The 13,476-nt window shown below is 43.1% G+C and overlaps 1 long non-coding RNA gene across 1 annotated transcript in view; it reads left to right on the plus strand.

Annotated features, from left to right (window-relative positions):
- The window catches only part of LOC115296921, a 119,639-nt gene extending 106,387 nt beyond the window's left edge, over positions 1 to 13,252 (plus strand). Inside the window, exons 9-10 of the long non-coding RNA XR_003911142.1 lie at positions 2,269 to 2,389; positions 12,323 to 13,252. This is a non-coding gene — a long non-coding RNA (uncharacterized LOC115296921). The remainder of the gene's footprint in view (positions 1 to 2,268; positions 2,390 to 12,322) is intronic.
- Positions 13,253 to 13,476: the final 224 nt, after the last annotated feature.

Consider the following 13,476-nt stretch of genomic DNA (forward strand, 5'->3'; position numbering starts at 1 on the left):
AACTGGAGATGTGTAAGCAAGGTCATTTTCAAGACCCTCTCTGTTTATGTTTTTTTTAATTTATTTTTGAGAGACAGAGAGTGTGAGCAGGGGAGGGTCAGAGAGAGAGGGAGGCACAGAATCTAAAGCAGGCTCCAGGCTCTGAGCTGTCAGCACCAGGCTCGAACCCACAAACTGTAAGATCATGACCTGAGCTAAAGCCAGATGCTTAACCGACTGAGCCATCCAGGTGCCCCAGACCCTATCTGTTTAGATCAAAGGGCAAGGCTATTCTCTGATGTTGGCCAAGGGTTATTTAACAAGAAATTCTTGTCAGTGTCAACGTGACACATGGGATGACATCACACTTGGGAAAAATAAGCATATAAGTCAATATTCCCTCACCAGCTTTGAAGTTGGAAATGCTTTTATGGAAGATGCTTCTTATTCTAACTTACCTGTTACTACACGATTGCATCTGACATCTGAACATTGTCACCTGCTAATTTTTTATTGTGATCTTGCCATGAGGGTGTTCATTGGAAACCTTGGCTGCAAAGATACCTTTTATAAGCTGTGGAGTCACCCATATCTTCCAGATTTGTCCCATCCCAGTCTCCCCTTTCCAGGAAGGCATGGATGGAGATTTGATACGGAATTTGGCAAAGTTCAAAATATTTAAATCCTTCCTGCTGTTGATACTTTTCTTATTGAGGAAAGGCTGGGAATATTGGAAATTGAGATCCCTCTGGAGTTTGCAAAACCCAGCCTCTTATAGGAATTCTTGTGAATTTGTCACAGATGACAACTGGCCGGAAGAGGAAAGACCGATTCTCCACTGCCATAGAGTGAATGATTTAAAACGGGTGTGTGCGTTCCCCACGATTATCCCAGGATGGATTTTAGCACTTAACTTAGCATTTAGCATTTTCTGACCTGTCTTTCTCCCTGGGCCTAAAGAAAGCTTGTGACCCATGGCTGAGGGAGGCACCCTTGTGAAGAAGCATTTCCAATGTTCCAGACATTGTTGTTTTTCAAACTTTAATGTGCATATGAATTAATCTATCATTAGGACATCTTGTTAAGATGCAGAATGGGATCCCTTAGGTAGTGGAGTGAGTCCACAATTCAGGCGACGCCTGCGAGGCCTTCGTGACATGCTCTCACTTCCTCATTGGCAGTGTGGGGGGGGGTTGGGGGTGCGTGCCAGAAGTTCTGGAAAATTCCTTTTGACTGTTCCCAGGCCACCAGCATTTTGCTCACTTGCAAGCCTTCTTCAACACTGTTTAGAATAAATTAAATAATGCTGTGCTCTTTCAGGAGCCAGCATGTGGGAGACAAGACAGAGACAAGTTTCAGAAGAGAATGGGATCAGACAGATACAGACAAAGATAAAGACAGATAGGGGCAGACAGAGAGTCCCTCCCGTAATGTCTGTCACTCTCTATCTCTTCCATTCTTTCCTCTCTGTTTCAATTTCTTTTTTTTTCCCATCTTGTTTCCCTCACTGCTTTCTGTCTGTTGTAAGATAACAGAATCATTCCACTCGAGTTCCGAGGCAGATGGGGGCTTGTAAGGAAAGTGGGCTGCTCTAGAAGCCACAAAAGCACTGCCTGAGCCCCAGCTCTGCCACTGGGCACAGCTGGGCCAGTAACTCGGCTTTTCTGGGCCTCAGTTTCCTTTTCTGTAACATGAGCAAGTTTGGGTAGATGGTCTCTTGGACCCTTTCCAAGCTCTGCAGTGCTAGGACTTATAATCCGTGTCAATATGTTTATCTGTTACTTGGGGCAAATCTGTTCAGCTTTCAATATAAATAAGTGAACTGTAATGTCGCCAGAGTCACCAGAGCGCATAATTCGTATTTCTACCAGGCAGGTAAGCGTGTGTACAGGGAGCTCTTGAGGGAGCACCATGTCCGCCAGCATCATGGGAGCGTCTTTGTGTGAGGCTGTCTAAAGGAGCCACCCTCTGGATTTCTGGAAAGCTGTAGGGCTTTCACATCCTTTGTGGTTCCCACAGTTATAAAAGATTACTATTCTTACCATTTGAGGGGCAGAATCTTATCTTCTACTCACTAGAGTCAGAAAACTCACCTGTAAGCCTTTAAAGATTGACACTGAAAGAAAACTGTTTGTTAAAGAATGTCATTGTTATTTATTGGGGTGGGAGTAAAGAAGAAGAGAAGAGGTCTGTTGATGAAGGTGATGAAATGTGATCTCCATCACATTCACATCACCCTCCATCACAAAGCGTGTGTCACCCATTATCTTTCTTTTGTTTTTCCTTTAGGTTGTTTGATTTACAAAGGTAATAACCAAGAAGAAATCAGATTAAAAGCACCAAGCAGAAGGGAAAACAAAAAGAAGTCACTCAGCATTGCCAACAATAAGACCTGTCCTCAACTCGATAGGTGACTATGGTGGACACACTCTGGTGTAAAAACAGGAGTCTATCATTTCCAAGAATAGCTTCCACTGGCTTTTGTTTCTGTTCTGAATTCCTAGTCTATAGAGAAAATGAAGCCAGGTGGGATAGAAGTTGAGGTTATTTTGGACTGCTTGATAATGATGCAGAGAACAGGGTACACCCAAGGTAATGTGTTTTTGAGATTGCTTCTTAGGGATGGGTGACCAAGGCTTATGGAGGGTCTTCATGGGCCTGATATTGTCAGAGTCCCTTAGCCACTAGGACTCCCTTCACTGAGCTAGTCACAGTAAGGAATATGTTGGAGATAGAAGAGGACTACACCTCATTGCCTTTTGAAGTCCCAACAGCTGCCTAACAAAGATGGCAGCCCCCTATTGGTTATGCAAAGCATTCCCTGGAGTAGAGGTAGCAAACTCATCACTCGCCTTGGCTGGACTTTAACCTTGATCCTTGCACCTCAAGTTGCATTCACGCAGAAGCAGCTAGCCAAGCTAAACATGCCAGTTGGGAAACTAGTTTCCCAGAACTGGCACTTCGGAGAATTTCAAGTACATTCATGGAGGTAGGAGGTGTAAGTACAGCAGAAATGAGGGAAGACCAGTTCTCAGGAAGAGTGCGTGATTCTTTGAGAGCAGCTTTCTTGTTTCTCATAGTTATTTTTTCAGGAGATAAGAGGGTTTTCTATGAGAGCTCCTAAGCCAGTTGGCCTTGCTGAAAATGCTTCTCGTGATCGCCGATTCCTCATTTGGATGTAAGCTCTGTTTATTTATCTGATAACTCGTTTTTCCAAAAGGAAGGCTTGGAATCTGTTCGTAAAAGGCCCTGTCCTGATTTAGTTTGTGGCTCTTCTGCTTTTTCTACCATCTCTTTAATGCGGTGTTGTGTTGCTGTTTGCTCAATACCGGTGCCCTCAAAGGACAAAGACAGCAAGTTCATTTGAGTAAGAGGATGACACTGCCCATCTCTGTTACCCTCTCCCTGCTTTGAGCATAGTCTTACCGCTTTGCTTACCACAGCCCCTTGCTGGTGGGCTTGCTTCCACTCTTGGCCCATTCCAAATCAGTCTCCTCCGTGCAGCCAGAGAGACTGTTTGAATTGCAAATCAGACTGTGTCACGCTCTGTTATAAATTGCTCTAATGGCTTCTCATTGCAAGTTAACAATTTTTAATGTTATAAATACCTATGAATCCATTGGCCACAAGAACTAGAACATTAACGAGAACATTTGTCTGCTTATGCACTGAGCCCCAGCCCACAACGCTGCCAAGCTCACTATTCTGAGCCTTATATTTAATCTTTCCTTGCTTTATTTAAATATGGTTTTATTATATAAATGTATTCCTAAAAAGTGTCCTGTTACATTTCAGTTACCTTAAACGTTATGAAAAGTTTATCATTCTGTGTGTCGTCTTCTGAGACTTGCTTTTTCCACTGAATAGGAGACGGTTGAGATACATCCATAGTGTTGCGTAGCTGTGGTGGACGTGTTTTAATTACTTTGTAGTATTCCACTTTGTGAATACACCATAATTGATCTATTTTCCAGTGGGCATCTTGGGTTGTTTCCAGAGTTTTGCTAAGGGGACAGTGTTGCTGAGAACACCCTTTTACAACTTTTTTTTTTAACTTTAATTTTTAAAATTAAAAAAAAATTTTAAATTTACCTTGAAAGAGAGAGATAAAGAGTGAGAGAGAGTGCTGGGGAGAGGCAGAGAGCGAGAGCGAGAGCAAGAGAATCCCAGCAGGCCCCAACTGCCAACACAGAACCCAATGCAGGGTTCAAACTCACGAACGCTGAGATCATGACCGGAGGTGAAAATAAGAGTCAGCCACTCACCCGACTGAGCCACCCAGGCACCCCTGGATAACTTCTCTTAAGGATAAACTTCTTCAGAATTTCTTCAGAGCCTGAGCGGCTCTACATGGCCCAGCCCCAACTGGACAGTGCCCTGCAGCTCGCTGACCTCACATTCTGGGCTTCTGCTCTCCCCCAGCTGCGAAGGGTGGAAGAAAGAAAGAAAGGTATAGGTGACCTTTCTTTTCCCTCTTCTTGCCAATTTCACCATTTCCTGCAAATCCCCAATCATTTCTCTAACTTGGGCATATCTTCCTCGATCTCGTGGAACAGGGGTCAATTCTCCGAGGATGTGGGTTGATAGCTCCCTGTACTTTCTGCAGAGAACTCTTGGCCGGGTTATCATTTGTAGCACACCGCGTCTGCATGACTCTGCTCACCGCTGGACTCTGAGCTCTGAGAGCAGGACCGTCTGCTGCCGTTCACGGTTGTACCTCCAGGACCTAGCACGGTGCCTGGCCCGTAACAGGACCGCCATATATATTCTCAAGTGAAGAGAGCAGTGATTCACGAAGATTTAGGAGAGTGATCCGAGACCACGGAGCCAGATTCAGTGTGCTTCTTCCTTAGTCCTCTTGAGCAGTTGCCAAACTTTTTTTGTAATGGGGCAGATAATCGGTATTTTAGACTTTGCAGGCCATATGGTCTTTGACCTCACTTAATGTGACTGCTGTCTCATGAAAACAGCCAGAGTTAATATGTAAGTGAATGAGCACAGCTGCATTTTGATAAAACTTTATCTATAAACACTGACACTTGAGTTTCACATAGTTTTAACTTTCATGTGTCATGAAGGGTGATTGTGTGTTACAAAATATGATTCTTTTGATTTTTTTCCCCAACCATTAAAAGATATGAGAACCATTCTTAGCTTGTGGGCCGTATAAAAGCAGGTCATGGGCCAGAATTGATCTGAGGGCTGTGAGGTTGGTTGACACCTGTACCCTGGCCAGTGCAGTGACCTTGGGTCAAGGTCAACCTTTAAGTATTGTTTGTAAATAACCAGCCACTGGGGATGGAGGGTGAAAAAAGGTCCAGAGCTAGTGCTTTCTTTAAAGAATTAGGAGATACTTTCTCTTTCCTTCCTTCCTTCCTTCCTTCCTTCCTTCCTTCCTTCCTTCCTTCCTCCCTCCCTCCCTCCCTCCCTCCCTCCCTCCCTCCTTCCCTCTTTCCCTCCCTCCTTCTCTCCCTTCCTTCCTTCTTTCTTTCTTAGATTTTCTTGAAAATTGTCATATGGTTCTCTCATCACTATCCCGGGATATTAACATTAAAATTTAGGCACTTACAAATGCGTCTTATTACTGTCATGTCATGACCCTAAGTTGTATGATAAAGACACTGCACCTTGCTATCGCTGTCTGGCCAATTCATTTGGCAGGAGTGAGAGACTGAGCACTGCAACTCGCTGACCCTTTGACATATCAAGGTTCTAGCCAGACCAGTGTAACGCGGTCTGTCTACCTTTGCACAGTGCACGGGTGTAGGCGTGGGTCCACTGACATGACCATGAAACCAGGAAAACAAAGCAAAACAAAACAAACAATGGCTTCTGCTTTGCAATGTTTGTTAATATAAAGCCATGTTGACATACTTTTTAATCTGTCAGCAGACAAACCCTGGAAGGTAGCCCACTCTGTTGGTGCGTTGACTTGTTTTTGTTCACTGAGATGGAAATATTAATTTATTGGAAGGGATGTGTATCAGGACGGCTCTGAAAAGGAAGTGGTAATGTGCGGCCCTAGCATGCACCGTCACGGACAGGAGGGAGGAATGAAGCAGTGCAGAGATAGGCACCATTGACCTCTCCTGGCCTGACTCACTGAAGGTGGCAGTATCTTGTGTTGACTTACAGTGTGGGATTGCCCTCACCATATACCCCTACGGGGGAAGGGCACTTGAAAGATGATCCAGTTCTTCCCTGCATACTCAGAGTCTGTCCAAGTCATTTTCTGGTCTCTACCTGAAGGTTGATGCTTTTCAGGTTCCAATTTACTGCTCTCAGTGGACTGTGTCCAGATACCTTTTGCTCACTGAGCAGACATTCTCCAGGTGAGTGTCAGCCCGCCCCATGGTGCAGTTCTTCGAGAGGCCACACCTGGCTACAAGTACGAGGACCACTTCCAAACCAGCCTCATATCTTGCCTGAATTCCTGTGCTAACTGGTGTCCCTGCTTCTACTCTGGCGCCAAATAATTCATTTTCCATATATTCAAACTTTTGAAAGCAGAAATCAGATCATATCATGCCCTTACTTAACATCATCCAGAGGGTTACATCAAATCAAATCAAGTCAAATCACATCCAAATTTCTTGACCTATGTTATGGGTTGAACTGTGTCCTCCTCAAATGATGTTGAAGTCTTAAGTATAGCTGTGAATGTGAGCTTATTTGGAATCAATGTCTTTGCAAATGATTGAGATGGTTAGTAGTGGGGGGGGGGTGCATAGTCCAATAGGACTGCTGTCCTTTTAAAAGGGAACTTTGGGTAAGAGACAGACATGCATGGAGGGAAGGCATAGGGAGAATATCATCAACAAGCCAAGGAATGCAGGCCACCAAAAGCAGAAAAAAGGCCTGGAACCGTTTCTTCCTCCCCACCCCAGAAGGAACCAAACCCTGCTGACACCTTGATCTTGGATTTGCAGCCTCCAGAACTGTGAGAGAATAACTTTCTGTTCTTTAAACAGGAAATCAATACACCTGATTGCAAAGCCCCTTGGATAATCTCACCCTGACCCACAGTGCATTAATGCTTCTCGATTGAAGCAGCACTGGGGAAGGGTTTTTGGTAGTTAGAACCAGGTGCTTTCCTGGCACTTAATGGGAAGAGATGCCAGGGATGCTAGAAATCCCTAAATGCAGGGAAGAATCCCACATGATATTGCCACTCATGGCCCCCCAGAGAATTACTGCAGCACATTGGTTTTCATTCAATTCTGTAAAACTTTCTCCTTTCCTAACAGCCCAGGACTTTTGCATGAGCTGCTCCCTCTGCCTGGAAGGTTCCCTACCTGGTCTTCATGTGGTTTAGATCTCGACTTAGATGTAATCTTCTCAGATAGACTTTCCAGACTATAAACTATCCACTTGTCCACTCAGTTTCATCAGCCTTTGAAAATACTGCCTAGACAGCATTATCACTATTTGATTTTTTTTAGAAAACCTATGCAATTATTTGTCTCCTCCCTCTAGAATATAAGCTTCATGAGAAAGAGGACCATGTTTGTATGCCCAGGGTCTACAGCAGAGCCTGGCATGTAGATGGTGCTCACATATGAATGAATCAATCGTGAGCCCTGAAGCTGGAAATCTATGAAAACCTGGGGGTCAGGGGTAGGGAAAGGAAGGGATGGGGAAAGACTAGGGTGGGGTAGAGAGTGGGCTTGGTAAAGTGTGGTGGGAGAGGTGAGAAGGCATTGGTAAGGCAGAAAACTTAACAGCGGTTAAACTTTCCAGAACGTTCTCAGGCCATGGAACAAGAGTACACAGATTCCTGAAAGAGCCTTTGGTGGAACAGCCTTGCTTCTTCAAACAGGAAGGAATAAGCTTGTGGAGCTCATTATCCCCAGAATGGTAGAGCCTGGAGAATAGAACCAGCTCCTCTGCAGTTTAAGAGGAACTCATGGGTGATGGTTGACATGTTGCCTTTTAATGGGTTATTAGGGTAATTGGGAGCCAGGAGGCAAAAATCCAACTATAAAGTTGACATTGAGAAAGACAAGCCCACTGTCCATGGAATACTCCTTCGTGTCTCTGTGAGAGCCAGAACCAGGCTGAAGGAGACGTAGACATCCCCAGGGTGGCTATCCTTGTTTTTTAGAGGCTTGCCTCTTCCTCGAAAAGGTATACAATATTCAACAAGCTTCTACAAGAACCTTGAAATGGAGTAATTTCAAAGGACATCCAGTCATGAAAACACTGTTATGTTTTTCAAGCCAGTTGCAGCCTTTACTTTTCCCTTGGAAGTCCTCTATTTTACTTAGTTTGCTTTATATAAAGTTTCATTTTCCATCTTGCTGCACACTCGAAACTTTGGAGGCAAGAGACACATTCTCAACGGGGCGAGGGATGGCCTGTGTTGTAACTCTCTCTCTGCTGCTAATTTGCTGGGTGACCTCTAGTGTTTTACTTAACCTTGGAAGGGCCTCAATTATTCTATAGAAAATTCAACGGAATACATTACGCCACAGGGGACTGGTGTGGTGAAAGAACGCAATAATATATGTGAAAGCACATTGAGGAACTTTCGGTCTTGCCTTCCTGTTCCTTCATTTTGTTATTTCAACTCTTGCCCGAGACCCTTCCCTCCCAGGCACCCTCACCTTCCTTGTCACCTTTCCCTCACACAGACTTCCCAAACTTCAGTCAATCACATCCCCAATTCACAATTTGTGATATGTTTGAGTGCCAATGGCACTATTATTTCCTTAATATTGTCTTTAAATAGGCTGGCTCACTTTTGAATTTAAAATGGTTCACTTGGAAAGGAAAAAATGGCGGCACTTGAATGGCTCAGTCAGTTGAGTGTCTGGCTTTTGATTTCAGCTCAGGTCATGATCTCACGGGTTTAGGAGATTGAGCCCCACATGGGGCTCTGCACTGACAGTGCAGAGCCTGCTTGGGGTTTTCTCTATCTCTCTCTCTCTGCCCCTTCCCCACTCATGGCCACTCTCTTTCTCTCTCAAAATAAATAAGTAAACATTTTTAATAAAGAAAATGAAAAAATGTGCATCTGTATATATGATGACAACCGGCATAAGTTTTGTCAAGCATATTGTCCCCATCCAACACACGTTTTATTAGTACATGTTCATTATAGTTAAAAGAATAAAAACATTTGAGGGGTCCTGGCTTAAGTACCTCTTCCTCAATCACACCTTCTCCAGTGCACCCCCACCCCAACTAAGTCTGTCCCCCTGTCACATACACTTGTTTCCTCTTCTGTGACATCTTTCCTCCCGCAGGTAATCCCCACCTCACACGTGCCTCCTCTGCTAGACTGTAAGCTCCGTGTGGGCAGGAGCAGTGTTTCCACATCTAGGCTGTAGCATCATACCTGGTACATAAAAGGCAATCAGAAACATTTTGTGCAATTAGATAAAAAGTTCATCTATGTACTGACCTAAAAGTATCTCGAGACCACTAGCAGTAAGCGGGAATGCACAGCACGTTCTCTTTCTTCTATCCCATTGCTTTCCAATATGAGGACATAGGTGTTCCTGGGAGCAGCCTGGTCATAGTTAACTTGTAGGAAGCTCTGGGATATGTAGTTAGGAGTCTAGACACTTCCTCTCTTGGTCCAAGTTTTAAGAGTTGGTGTGTGCAGGGTAAAGAGCTTAGGGCTACAGTATTCTCAAAGCTATGAGTTCTTGGAATGTGCAAGTAACAGGTAATTGGCAACTTACTTTTCTATCCCCATAGACTTCTTCCCATATAAAGTATATTCCCACCGAGAGTGTTTTGTTGTTGTTGATCGTGCCTGGGCAGTGCTTAAATCTCCAAGGAAGGCCCAGAGGAGGCCCTAAGCCTTGTTTGCACCTGTTGTTCCCTCGACTGCCCACATCTGGTCCTGTTCTCAGTTTCTATAAGTTTCTGAACATCTGAGCAAGAGATCATGCAGACATTGTAGATGTCTTGGCAGGTGTGTGGTTCCACATGGGTACCGAGTCCTTGACAGTGGTTTTCTAGAAAAATGACGTGCTCCTTATCTATTTGCTAATTCCTTCCACATATCACAAGACTTTTCTGTAAATTCCCATCAGTCTTGACAAAGTTATCTTGTAGACTTAGGTAGTGATTTTGATGGCTGCACAGAGCTGTTTGTCTTGTTCAGAACTAAATTAATAACACCACGATGGCACCTACTTTAGCACCAAACTTCTTAAACTCTCCTAATATACTAATCAGCATGTCAGGGAAATATTTTTTTTTCTGGATAAAGACAAGCCTGGTGAAATGGATTAGACATTCACACAGCATTGCATAATTCAGCATGCCGGTGTGGTGCATACAATTTGCATTAATAGCCTGCTCTGGAAGCTGCTGCTCATAGGTTTCTCTCATTAGGTCGAATATCGAAGATTCCAGACTGTCAATCAATTACAGTAATTTCCTTTTCCATATTTATTCCATCACTATCATTGACAGCTACCATTAAGTGACATTAATACAATACAATATCATCTTGCATTTCTATGGAGCATCTCAGAGTGCCAAACAGTTCCACTCCAGCCAAGAAATCACATTACAAAGGAAAAAGTACCCTGATTCTCAAGGTAGAAAATAGGCTGCCAACTCTTGGATGCAGTGGGAGTTCCCCAGGATCTCTGGAGATGGGTGTTTACTTTTGTTGTCTGAAAATACTCAAGGCGAGGACTCTGGTGAGTGGGGTGCCTTAGTGGGCAGTGACTTTCCGGGGAGCACACTCACCTACATTCTCAGCCTCATCTCAACCTTGATTTAGGATGTGTTTCCAAGGCAGAGCCAGAGGGGACCCTTGTGGAGGAATGCAGTTTCTCAGAAGGGCAGCAGTTGCTGTGTGCTACTCTTTTGCAATACTTTCTGCCTCTGTACCTCCCTGTCTAGCCATCTTGTACCCGCATTTACAATATCATCGGCCACTTTGACTCAGAATGCAACAAAGCCCTCCTTTGCCAGACAGATTATGCATATATGCTAAGATGCCAACGTTGGTATATCCACCCTTCTCCTTCTGTCATTCCTGCAGTCAGGGATAATCATAATTGTGCTACATGGAAGCCGTCTCCATTGCCCAAGCTAAATCTATGGAATATTCTTTTGCTCAGTTGGGTGACACACCAGTAGGGTTCCAGATAAATTAAGTTCTATTTTAATTTCAGATATGCAATATTTTTTAGTATAAATATGCTCCAAATATTGCATAGAATGTATAAAAATTTTCATCGCTTATCTGAAATTCAAATTTAACTGAGCATCCTGTTTTGTTTTGTTTTGTTTTGTTTCCAAATCTGGCAACCCTACCCATCAGGTGAATCAAAGGCTTCAGAACCAAGCCAATCAAACTAGTGAAATCCTAGGAGAAATCAAATCAAGACAGGATGTCTACATTGGGCTGAAGTATTTGCAAAGTGGCGTACTCACAGCTGTGGGAGATGCAAAACCGTGTGAGATATGGTGAGAGAATAGAACAGGAGAGGAATGGTGATAGGCCAGAGAGAGACCATGGTACAAGTGTAAAAAGTTTGGCTCAAGAACTACAGAAAAGCAAAATAGTAGTACAAGATATTTCTAGGGGGGTTTCTTCATCCATAACCTTTTGTGATGGCTCTTTGCAAGTACAGCTCTTGCTCCACAGTTTGGGAGGAGGCTAGAGAGACTGGAGAAGAACATTCTCTGACATGCAAGGAGGTTTGTGAGCACAGCACCTGCCTTAGTCTTTTATTGCTGAGGTAAGGCAAGCATAGTCTTGATTGATGATCTAGGAGACCTGGGGGAAACAATCAATAGGTATTTGTGGATTGGATAACTAACAGGTTTTTGAGTAGGGCGTGCATGATGAAAGTATTTTACCAAGACTATTTTGGACGTGTTGTGTGGAAGAACAAAGGAACTAAGGCCCCTTGGATAAGTGGGAAAAAAAAATCGACCATCTGCTCTGGTGTTTGTGCCTAAGTATTCACACTGGGTAACACCTGACATTGCCATCCCTCCTCACCCCATCACCTAGTATCAGGTAGCTTAGGGTGCCTCAAGCACTCATGATTATTGGAGCAAATTATTATTGCTCTGCTGTTTCTGAGAGCTGGAAGAATAATTATACACTGGGGGAAGGGAAGTATGAAAAAAAAAAAAACCCAAGAGACAGGATTGGGGCAGAGAGAGGGCAACATTAAAAAAGAAAGTAACTTAAAGAAAAAGTGACTGAGCTGGAGAGTAGTGTGTCATTCTTTTTTTTTTTTTTTTTAATTTCCTGATCAATTACTATTTGTGTGTTTGGGGATAAGGTACTGTATGCCTCGTATGTTCTTTTCTGTTTCTGTAAGGCGAACTTCATTCCTATTTTTAATGACTTTTCAAGCCGTGAAGAAACTATTGAGTATCCAGCAGCAAGAGCAGAGCCAAGACTGGAGAACGGGTCTTTCTTGCTCCAAGACTTGCCCTGATTCACTGCTGAGGCTGCTGTCTCCCTGCTGAAAAGCTACTCTGCAAACCACCTCTCCAGTTTCACAGATGTGCTTGTTGATGAAACCACACAGATGATCTATTGTGTTCACGTGCCTTCATTGTACTTTATTTGACTGTTGGGTACAAAAGGAAACTTACAGTCTGGATTCAGCATAACCTAGTCTGCCTCTGTGATATGATTTATTTGCAAAGGGATAAAAACATAGACTCCCTTCCAGCTTTTAACTTTCTAGGATGGCCAAGCCCTTTTGGGAAAAAAAATGGTATTTAAGGCAGTGGTAAAGAGATTATCTGGTTATTTGGTGAAATAGTTAACCATAACATTTTACAAAAAGAGGGACACTGATCTGAAAATAGCCTAAAGAAAGAAACAGCAATAGAACAATGGAAGTATGTGTGATCTTTTTAAAGACCTCTTGATTTGTTTCTGAGGAGGATGGGAAGGCTTTTGAGATCCTGGGAGAGGAAAAGAGTATCAGAGCTGAAAAGGATGTTTGTGACCCTTAAAGTTGCTTGAAGGTTGGGAAAAAATGAATGAGCCCATACCCACATAATAAAACTAAGGTGATCATACTTCTCCCACAGAGCCTGTTTGGAAACCGAGAAATAAGTAAATGACTCAATAATTTAAAAATTTAGTAAAAGAAGAAGGGATCCAACCTACAAATTCCCGTGCTCTCTTTCCTTCCCTTGTGCTTTGTGTATCTATTATAATTAATAAATTATAATTTATTATATTAATTAATAGCTAATAAAAAGGTGTTTGCCACCTATGCTTTTGCCTTTGTGGCAACCTTGAAGCAGGGCCCTGCATTTCTGTGTGTTTCCCTCAATAAAAATTTACCCCAAAACAGAGATTGTACTGAAGATTTATTTTATTTTTATTGTTTTTAATTTTTAATTTTTAAAAAATATTTTATTTTTAAATAATCTCTACACCCAATGTGCGGGCTTGAACTCATGACCCAGAGATCAAGAGTTACATGCTCCACTGACTCAGCCAGCCAGGCACCTCTTTATGTTTTAATTTAAATTTAAATTTCAGTG

This window comes from Suricata suricatta, chromosome 7 (assembly GCF_006229205.1).
Source record: "Suricata suricatta isolate VVHF042 chromosome 7, meerkat_22Aug2017_6uvM2_HiC, whole genome shotgun sequence".
Lineage (NCBI taxonomy): Eukaryota > Metazoa > Chordata > Mammalia > Carnivora > Herpestidae > Suricata > Suricata suricatta.